General features: G+C 45.6%; 1 pseudogene; it reads left to right on the top strand.

Moving 5' to 3' along the window:
* Window positions 1–2,295: 2,295 nt before the first annotated feature.
* On the top strand, window positions 2,296–4,541 carry LOC136523161 (pentatricopeptide repeat-containing protein At4g21705, mitochondrial-like; annotated as a pseudogene).
* The last annotated feature ends 2,977 nt before the right edge of the window (window positions 4,542–7,518 follow it).

The following is a 7,518-nucleotide window of genomic DNA, read 5'->3' as shown; positions in this document are numbered from 1 at the left end:
TTGAACTGTAACCGTAACATTTGTAATGTTTAATATTGATGGATCTATCGTCTACGTAGCGTATATAAAGTGAAACCTGATTCCACAAAAAAATATAAATTAAAATCAATTATAAAACAATAAAATGCGAATGGGCCATCACTGCCGGTTAGCAACGAACGACAGTGTTGTCTTGCAAAACACTGTCGATTATCAACAAACCGACAGCGTTGTCTTGCAAAACACTGTCGGCTTGAGCCATGAACCGACAGTGTTGTCTTGCTCAATACTGCCGGTTTGAGTCATGAACCGACAATGTAGGCTTGCTCAACACTGTTGGCTTGAGCCAAGAATCGACACTCTTAAAGCAACCATCACTGTCGGTTAGGACTACAAACCGACAATGTTGTTCAACTAGACACTATCGAGTGGAGCCAGGAACCGACACTGTTTCCTATAGATCAGTGTCGGTTTTTAAGAACCGACAGTGATATCAACCCTTATCACTGTCGATATGCCACTGTCGGTTTAAAATTCGATAGTGAAGGGGATTTTTGAATCGACAGTGATATTCAGATCTAGAGTAGCGTATGTCATTGTACTTAGCTTGCTAGCTGGAGATGCATGGCACATTGCATGCATCGTCTGACTAATGCTGCACGACGGATCGGAGCCACATGCAGTGGCGCGTAAACAATGCAAATCCATCGCCCGCCCGCCCGGCCTGCCGAGATCTGGCGACGCTGTCTATACGTAGAGAGCTGCTTGCATGCCTGTGGCCACAAACTGCTGCACGTGCAAATGCTGCATGCATAGACGAAGCCAGTGGTGGGGCTAGGGGCTCTAGACCCCTTACCGATTTAAGTACGTGGAGCCTCTTTTAAGTCGTCTTTTGAAATTTTATACATATATATATATTAGGCAGGAGAAACTAATGTTAAAAAAAAATAAAAAAGCTTCTACTCTTTTGTTCAGTCTCTTCTAAATTTTTTTCAGGCTTTATCACTGACTTCATGCACGCATGCAGAGTAATGCAGCACAAGTCGTACTTGCTGCTATATTATCTTATTATCGCTACGTACTAGTACATTTTGTTTCTTCTCGGATTCCTAATGACTTAATGAGTAACTTGTGTAGATAGATGTCGCTATTTGTTACATATCAGAGACGGTTTCTGGTTATCAACTGTCTCTTTTATGTACTTATTTGGGACGGCTGTGCACCCGTCACTAGTTGTGTTGACATTACAGACGTAAATTTACAGACATTTGGTTTCACCGGCACTAAGTGACACCGCGAGCCATCACTAATTTGCTTCTCTGTACTAGTGTAGTGCATATGTACGATGCATATACTACCGTCATTCCAAATTATAAACTATTTTGCCTTTTTTTAGATACATAGTTTTTAATATTGTGCATAACAAAAGTAATGCACTAAAAAGGTACAACGACCTATAATTTAGAATGTAAGGGAGTATACTAGAATGTAAGGGAGTATACGTATTTAAATTTATTAGACAGTTACATGCATATACTTTATCTATGAAAGACTATAAACTTTACTACAACATTGCAAGGTGGTTCTCTTCGATGGCTCCTTGTCCTCGACTCGCTCTCCCAATTTCCTTGCAGCTCATCCTAGGCTCTCACAACAGCCGCCGTAGGCTCACAACATTGCGAGATGTGGCGCGTATGCCACTTCATTCATGCTTGTTGTGTACTATATTTTTTTTGTCGTGAAATGTTTTCAAAACATTTTTACATACCAATTAGCTAGAATGTTTTAGAAAATTTCTACATTTTTCTAGATATTTTCCTTATTTTTCTAGAGCTAAACCTATATATTTTTTTAAGTTTCTAAAGATGTTTTCATGAGCTCTGAATATTTTATTTTGATTTGTCATATCTCAAGCTATTCTAGAATTGTTTTCAGAATTTTTTAAAAGCTTAGAGACATTTTGTGTTGTTTAAAAACCTTAACTTTTTTTTAAACTAAAAATAGGACAAAACCATCTTCAAACCCCGCGAAACCAGAACACGGAGGTAATTCGAATGTTTTAAGTGTTCACGGAGGTAAGATATTTGGTTTTAGAGTTTCAGAAGAGAAAAGTCAGACTACAACGAAAACTCAGGAGAGAATAATTTTTTCCCCTTTCTGCAAGGGTTTCAGGGAAAGGGACCGGTGATACTTGGGCCAAAAACCAAAATGGCTAAAGCCCAAATCCCAGAAGAGAGACCCAAACTCCCCACGGGCCACGGGCTACCTACGGCAAGTCAGTGCCCGCCACACCGCCACCCGCCACGCGCATTCGCCATGGCCTCGTCCTCTCTCTTCGCCGCGGCGCGCCGCCTGCTCAGCCTTGGCCGCCGCGGAGGGCTCCTCCCCGTCCTGCCCTCTCGCGTCGTAGCCTCCTCGTATTGCAGCAACAGGCGCGGAGGAGGGAAAGCCGCCGGCGCGGCCGCCGAGCCTGCGGTACACGCTGTGGCCGCTGGGCAAACCGGGCACACTCCTTGTGCCGGAGATTGAACTGTGGGCGGTGCAGCCCGGAAACCTACCCCGAGCCGTTGATCTCCGACACATCGTCAAGGAGCTGCGCACGCGACACCGCCACTGCCAGGCCCTCGAGGTATATACGGCTCTACTCCATGCCCTCCCCCTTGCGTTCTAGGTTGCTTGTTGTCACTGGCGCTTGGAAGGTGTTCGATGGAATGATATGGGGGGATGGTGTTGTCTAGGTTGCTTGTTGTCACTGGCGCATGGAAAAGGTGTTCGATGAAATGATATGGGGGGATGGTGGTGTTTTTCTTGTCTGATGCTGCTACAGAAAGTGGATAGATTCCTCTCGGATGTAATGCTAAAATTTCTAAAATGTGATAAGCAACTCATTGGTACCATGCTAATCCTGTGAAATATTTTTGTGAAGACTTTTTCCTTCTGTGAAGCAACGTAGAAAGAGGGCAACTTGAATTATTGCTAGGAATTCAAGATATTTTGGCCTGCTTTTCGGTCATAGGTACTACTTATGTGCTGACCCCTATCTGTATCCACAATGCTGGTCAACATATAAGATTTAGTACAAGCTTGGCCATCATTGCTTCAGAGGCTCATAGCACATGATTAATGAATACATGTCCTCAAGAAGCATACATGAGCGTTGCAGGCTTGTTGTATGCACAGTTTTGCACGAATTCTTGGCATCCCTCATTGACCATGATCTTTTCACTTTGCACAGGTATCTGAGTGGATGAATCTCAAGGGTCACGTCAAATTTGTGCCAAAGGATCATGCTATTCACCTGGATTTAATCGGTCATATTCATGGAGTTGGAGCAGCAGAGACCTACTTCAATAAATTATCTGACAAAGATAAGACAGAGAAGCCCTATGCTGCACTTCTCAACTGCTACACATGAGAACCCTTGGTCGACAAAGCGTTGGCCCATTTTCAAAAGATGAAAGAGCTGGGTTTCGCATTCTGCGCCCTCCCCTACAACAACATCATGCCTCTATACCAACATAGGGCAGCATGAGAGGGTCCCTTCAGTGATGGCAGAAGTGAAGAGCAGTGGGATTGTTCCCGATAATTTCAGCTACAACATATGCATAAATTCTTATGGCACAAGAGCTGTCTTTTTTGGGTTGGAGAACACCCTGGAAGAGATGGAATGTGCGCCTCAAGTTGTTGTTGGCTGGAATATCTACGCTGTTGTTGCAAGCCACTACATTAAGGGTGACCTAAGGGAGAAGGCATACTCTGCCTTACAGAAAGCAGAGGCAAAAATGGATAAAAAGGATTCGGGTGCCTATAGCCACTTGATTTCCCTATATGGCCACCTTGGGGACAAATCAGAGGTCAAGAGGCTATGGGCACTGCAAATGTTGAATTGTAAGAGGCATATCAACAAGGAATACACCAACATGCTTGCAGTGCTTGTGAAGCTTGATGAGATCGCGGAAGCTGAAGACTTGCTGAAAGAGTGGGAGTCCAGCAACAATGCATTGGACTTCAAAGTTCCAAATGTGCTGCTCAAAGGATACTGCCAAAAGGGCTTTCTGGACAAGACTGAGGCGCTGCTCAACGGCTTCTTGACAAAGGGTAAGATGCCTTCTTCAACCAGCTGTGCAATTGTGGCAAGTGGATATACGGAGAAAGGTGATGTCGCGAGAGCTTATGAGCTGACCAAAAATGCCCTCTCTATGTGCGTCCCTAATTCTGGCTGGATCCTGAGTCCTTCGATGATTGAGATGATACTTAAGTATCTTGGAGATGAAGGGGAGGTCAAGGATGTCGAAGCTTTCATTGATCTGCTGAAAGTTGCGGTGCCAATGAACTCTGATACGACTGAGGCTTTGTCAAGGGCTCGTTCGAGAGAAGAAAAGAAAGCTGAAGAGGCAACTGAAGCTCCTCGTGAGGATATTATTGCCTGACCTTGATTGTCAGTGAAATGGTGTTCCAGTACTGCTGTCTGATCCTATATAGTCCCTCCATCCAAAAAGAATCTCGCTATGAGGTTCATGCTGAGTTTGACTAGTTTGGAGAAAGTATTAGCAACATTTGTATCTCCAAATTAGTTTATTATGAAATTATATTCAGCGATTCATCTAATGGTACTAATTATGCACTACAAATATTACTTTTTTATATATATTTGGTCAATGTTAAAAAAAGTTTGACTTCTCGGGAAATGAGAATGATACTTTTTGTGGGATAGAGGGAGTACTGCTCCTAATAGTATATTAAATTAATAAGTGTTGTTCCGGCTGATGGTTTTTGCGGCTGATAAGCTGACTGAAGCTGATTTGTTGTAAGAGAAAAACACTGTTTCATAGCTGATAAGCCAGACAGTCTCGGGAAATGAGACTGATATTTTTTTTGTGGGACAGAGGGAGTACTAATAGTAGATTAAATTAATAGTTACCTATCCCCTTTCTTGGATAGTTGGTTGTCTATATTAATTACAGTATACTATCTGAATTTTATAAGGTGGTGCTTGGTTTCGCCATTTGTTTTGTATCCCCTCCATTCTAAATTTTAAGTCAGTTCTGTCTTTTCTAGTTCATGGGCCGGCCCAAGAGTCTAAAACACAACGGGCCGGAAGGACAGTCCGGTCGTCGACCTAGAAGGTCTGCCCGAAAGAAAAAGCGCCCGCTCGTCAAACTTCTTCAGCCCATCTCTTCGACCGGAGCACTCGCTTCAGGCACCAGCCGCCTCCGGGCGGTCTCTCCGATCGGAAGGCCTGGCCCCAAACACTGCCTCCTACTCTGACCCCGCGACTCCGACCGGGCCCTGTAGGAAGCTTGCTTACCACTCTTCTTCGACAGGCGCGGCCAGGGCCGACTGGGGCCATCCGACCGGAGACGTCCGCTCGGAAGGGACCAGGGGCGAACGAAGAAGGCAGTGCATAAAGTCAAAACACCATACCGGGACCATACCTTGTACGCCTACGGGAACAGTGCTCCACAACCGTCCTAACACAAACAGTATTGTAGGCGCCAACATTTGTCTACAGTATTGTAGGCGCCGTTGGCTCCCATACGGCAAAAAGGCCCCCACATGCCTCTAGGCATCGATAGTGGGCACCAGGACTCACCATACCTGGTACACAGGGTAGGGCTCCTCACATAACAATAGTATTTTTGTAGGTACCAACATCCACCCTTCCTGAAGAAGCCAACGCAACCTCCCATGTGCATCTGACATTCTACAGCAACATCAACAGTATTGTAGGCGCCTACCATCATTGCTACCCTCGTCGGCATGGGCAACAAGGCTTAAAAACATCCCTACTCTCTCCCTCTCACTTGTAAAGCCATCCCCTTTATCTATAAAAGGAGATGCGCTCCCTCCAACAAAGGAGGTCGACTTCTTCAAGTTCAGACTCACTAGATCGATAGCTCACAATCCCTCAAGCACACACTTGGACTTCTAGCTCATAGCGGAGTTCCGGTCGCCCTCGGCCCTTCCGGTCAGACCTGACCGGGCCTCTTGAGCAGCCCTCCTTTCTCCTTCTCGTGTGTAACCCCACTACAGACTTCGAGCACCTAGACTCGGGAATAAAGTCACCGACCGACCCAAACTGGACGTAGGGCATGTTGCCTGAACCAGTATAAATCATGTGTCATTGAGTGCTAGGCCACCTCCGATCACAACGTACACTAAAACTATAAATATTTACTAGTTGGTCACTTTCTGTACCGATAGGTAGCACATTTCAAGTGGTGAAGCAAATGAAGATCATGACATGAAGATGGCGATGCTATGGTGATGATCAAGTGCTTGGAATTAAAAAGAAGAAAGAGAAAAACAAAAGGCTCAAGGCAAAGGTATAAATGATATGAGCTATTTTGTTTTGGTGATCGAGACACTTAGTGAGTGTAATCACATTTAGGATCGATAGTCGTACTATTAAGAGGGGTGAAACTCGTATCGAAATGCGGTTGTCAAAGTGCCACTAGATGCTCTAACTCATTGTATATGCATTTAGGATCTAGTGGAGTGCTAACACCCTTAAAATATTTACGAAAATATGCTAACACATGTGCACAAGGTGATACACTTGGTGGTTGGCATATTTGTGCAAGGGTGAAGAAGATAGAGCTGAAAAGGAGTTAGTCATGTTGGTCACGCAGTGACCGGACGCTGGTCTCAGTAGGACCGGTGCGTCCGGTAAATGATACAGCAAAGACGCTGGCGTCGGTCTTCGATCGGACGCTGGGTCACTTGGTGACCGGACACTGACAGGGTGCGTTTGGTCCGGCTGATGTGGCATCACACAGAAGAGTCATCGTGTGATTGGACGCTGGGTGAGTCCGGTCGAGCATGACCAGACGCGTCCGGTCGTGAAAAGTCGTCTCTGGATGCTTACTGGAAACAACCGAACGCTGGGGTTCAGCGTCCGATCACTTTGAGCTGCTGCGTCCAGTCATCACTTGACCGTTGAGATCGAGCGCTCAGTATTTGAAGAGAAGGGACACGTGGCATGCATCACACGACTGGACGCTGGGTTCCAGTGTTCGGTCAATATGACCGGAGCGTTCGGTCACCTGTGTTGTGCCCAGTGAAGGGGTACAATGGCTCTATTTCGTGGGGGCTTCTATTTAAGCCCCATGGCCAGCTCAAGCTCACTCTCTTAGCCATTTGCATTGACATAGCAACCTTATAAGCTTAGCCAAAGCCCTCCCACTCATCTCCATCATTGATTCATCGTCTTTGTGAGATTCAGAGTGAATCCAAGTGTATCGCTTGAGTGTTTGCATCTAGAGGCACTTGGTGTTCGTGTTTCACTGCTAGGATTCGCTTGTTACTCTTGGTGGTTGCCACCACCTAGACGGCTTAGAGCAGCGAGGATCATCGAGCGGAGGTTGGTGATTGTCTCTAAGCTCCGATCAGCGGTGATTGTGATGGGTTCTTGACCTTTCCCCTGGTGGAGAGCCAAAATGTACTCTAGTGAATTGCTCAGTGGCATTATGTGATCCTCATCTTGTGTTGGTTGTGCGGCACCCTATTGAGGGTTTGGCGTAGTGATGCCAATTAGCG

This window comes from Miscanthus floridulus, chromosome 18 (genome assembly GCF_019320115.1).
Source record: "Miscanthus floridulus cultivar M001 chromosome 18, ASM1932011v1, whole genome shotgun sequence".
NCBI classification, from domain to species: domain Eukaryota; kingdom Viridiplantae; phylum Streptophyta; class Magnoliopsida; order Poales; family Poaceae; genus Miscanthus; species Miscanthus floridulus.
This window is presented reverse-complemented; position numbering and strand designations above follow the sequence as displayed.